The sequence below is a fragment of the Phoxinus phoxinus genome (genome assembly GCF_949152265.1).
Source record: "Phoxinus phoxinus genome assembly, chromosome: 23".
Taxonomy (NCBI): domain Eukaryota; kingdom Metazoa; phylum Chordata; class Actinopteri; order Cypriniformes; family Leuciscidae; genus Phoxinus; species Phoxinus phoxinus.
Genome location: NC_136898.1, coordinates 380,001 through 383,561, shown reverse-complemented (window position 1 = coordinate 383,561; position 3,561 = coordinate 380,001). Strand labels below are relative to the sequence as shown.

Genomic DNA, 3,561 nt, shown 5'->3' with positions numbered 1-3,561 from the left:
CATGGGCTGAGCTTGTTTTTTTATAACACAAAAGTTATGTTTTTGGGCAAATGTAAAGACCCGTTCACAGCAAAAGTGGAATAATAATCCTCAGACTGAAGGACATGTGTACAGTGGAGGAAAGCACACAAGCAAACCTTTCTTTCTATCTATAGTCATTTCTGCTTATTAAACTGAATCATCGAAGGTCAGAAGCAAGTACATGGTCAATAAAGTGAGATTAAATGCATAAGAATTATGTTTTATTTAACATATTTAGTTATTTGGAGGTTTGCATAGTATCGATTCTGCATTTCACTGATTTTATTCATTTTGAGGAATATTGAATATTGTTTTGTGCGAGTGAGATGAGTAAATGCTCACATTTAGTCTAGAACTACAATAAACATGTTCACACACACACACACACACACACACACGTGCACACACACACACACACACACACACACACACACACACACACACAGGAGAGCTGTCAGTCAATAAATGGGAAAACAAAGTAACTTGCGAAACTTATTTGAAAAAGTAACTCAGATATTTTGTTGTAAATTTTAAAAGTAATGCATTACTTTACTAGTTACTTGAAAAAGTAATCTGATTACATAACTCGAGTTACTTGTAATGCATTTCCCCAACACTGGTTCTAACATAACTATAATGTGGTATATTTATGGTTGACAACATTGAAACGAAGAACTTTTAGCTGTTAATTTCCTCGAGGAATAATTTTCATCATAACTTGTACCAACAATATTTTTTCTCTCTGAATAAAATATAATACGTAAATAAAAAACAGTTTTCAATGACAAAAACTATGACGAAAGTCTATAGAAATATTAATCAACGAATAAAAACGTGAGGAAGGCCATTACATGTTTAAAACAGTAATATCCTATACTAAACCTAAACTAATCCTGACAAACTATATGTCATTTGAAAGCTTACAATCTCTAGTTTACATATTTGGTGACTGATTTTTAAAATACATTACAGAGGAGCCGTAATTTATCAATTTGCAACAAGAATATGTTCACACTCCTAAGGCGTGTTCAGACCTTTATTTTGAAATAGTGATGAACATGAAAAATCATGAAAGAATGGTAGAAACCTCAGTTTGTGTTCATGCCAAGAGTTCAAAAGATAGCATCCGTTCAATTCTTTTAGAAAAAAAGCTCTGAAATGTTTTGAATATAAAGAAAATAATAATAGATTCAGCATTAGTGATGTGGCGGCGAGCTATAATGCACATACGTGATCTTTCTATTTCTTAGAGGTTTAATTCATTTCAAAATCTGCCAAACTTCCAACACTACTTCTGAATAGGATGTCTACTTCATAAATTGTATGTAAATTGTAAAAATAATGGTTCAGACTCAAACCACATATGGAGATGGAGGCGCCCTTATATGGGCAGTGATGTCCACTAGTGGAGAAGTGTGGTACTGCGCCCAAACTAAATCTCACTGAACGCTCATTTCAAGAGATATCAACCTAACATTTGAAACACAACATGTTCAGATTTTTTGCTTAGATTTTTTAGCATTTTTAGAGTCCTCCAGGTTTTGAAAAAATATAATTTATATAAAATATGAATTGTTTAACGTTGTACATTTTCATAAACTCAAACTTCTATTACTCTTTTTCTGTTTAACTTTCTTAATTTATTTCACTTCTACACAAATCTGCCACGTGTCTTCTTAAAAACAAGATCTTACATCTATATTCCAAATCATTCTTGAATCACGACCGTGTAAGTTCGGCATGTGCATCTTCATGTGCTTGAGAAGCGGTTCGGTGGAAAGAAGACAATGTTCTGGTTTCTTCATGAGAAGTGGTTTTATTTACTAAAGACATGTCCTATATGTCACAGCAGTGTGTGTCGCATGCACAACCCTAACATCACTCACACCACCAGCCAAACGTCACAGAACTAAACCGCTGCTCAATCAAACTCATAGTTTAGCTCAATGTTTGTTTAATATGATGGATTTATGACAGGCGACCAGAGGTTATTAATCATGTTTTCTCCAGGAGTACATCAGGAGATTCTAACCCTTGCAGACTGTAGATTTACATCAAATATGAGTCCGAAGACTACGGCTAAAACTAAATCAAAATTTGCTCTCAAAATGAACTGCACTTTAGGCAAGTTTGTAAAAATCATAGAAATGTTGAGAATGATGCCAGTGTTGCTCCGGCGTTACACATCACCAGTGCGCACGTACAAACACACACACCAGACTGTTCATTCAGTTTGATATATTTATATATATATGCATGTATAAAATTAAACAGATACAGCTGTTTTCATATAAAAGCAGGAGTGTGAGAGTTAGTTGGCGAAGGCACAGTGTTCCAGTTAACATGTGATCATGTGACCATCAGCGCCGGTCAGAACGAGTGCCGACACGACTGGAATGTTCATCTCCAATAACAAAAATAATCATCTATGCAACAAACACGACCCCAGCGTCAGAGACTCGAGGAACGGTCCTGACCCTGGTCACACGCAATAGTGTTCGAAAGCGTCAGAGCGTTCACAAATACAACAAGACTTAAGTTACGACACGTCACATGTCCAGAGGAAGGAGTTTAAAAGTTGTAAGACATAAAAGTGGAATGAGTGCGGAGTGTCACACACACACACACACACACTAAACTAACACTGAAGGCAGAACTATAGTCCAAGCGTTCACACATGCTCAGTCTGACACCATTACCCATCATGCTCCCTGATGTCCATCACAGCTGTCAATCACACCACACAACCAAACCAGCTCACGGTCAGAAAACACACTCATCTTCGGGAAACATTATTGAAAATCATAACAAACTGCAGAAATAATATACCATCGTTTATAAAAAAATAAAACTACACTAATACTTTTAATGTAACAGTCATGAACATCTGTTCTCTCCACACCAATGATATGTTTGATTGAGTGACATGGATGCATGCAAAAAAAATGAAAATAAATAAAATAAAATTTAACACATATTACTTAAAGGGCCATTTAAGTATTTATACATCATGGCATTTAAACATAAAACTTTTACTCATATTTCTTATATTATGCAGTCACAAAACATCTATGTTCCTAAAGAAAGGCTCTATTTTCTCGATGAATTTGCTTTCTGTGGTGAAATGTGCAAAAAATGAAGCTTGTCCATTAACTTAAATGAAAAATACTTGAATAGTCAAATGTAACATAAACTCTCATGAATAATTAAGCAATGCAATATTAATGCATTATGTTAGTGTATATGTTGACCTAGATGCATTGAATGAAGATCGCATGACAGTAATTTTGAACATAATAAAGTAAACGCATACTGTACTACAGTACTGAGATGTGTGTGTGTGTGTGTGTGTGTGTGTGTGTGTGTGTGTGTGTGTGTGTTAATGAGGACTGGGGGCAGGAATGTCACAGAACTGCATTCTCTCTCTGCAGGATCTGACGGGTTTGGTTCTGTGGTGAGATTCAGCTCTGCATCCTCTCTCTGCGCACTCACACACACACACACACACACACACACAAGACTACACACGTGAGGACCGCC

General features: G+C 35.8%; 1 protein-coding gene across 1 annotated transcript in view; it reads right to left on the bottom strand.

The window, feature by feature from the left end:
• Positions 1 to 2,808: 2,808 nt before the first annotated feature.
• mpzl1l (myelin protein zero-like 1 like) overlaps positions 2,809 to 3,561 on the bottom strand; it is a 14,380-nt gene continuing 13,627 nt past the window's right edge. The window contains exon 6 of the mRNA XM_079599694.1: positions 2,809 to 3,561. This exon is cut by the window's right edge and continues 310 nt beyond it. The gene's annotated coding sequence lies outside the window, so the exon portion shown is untranslated.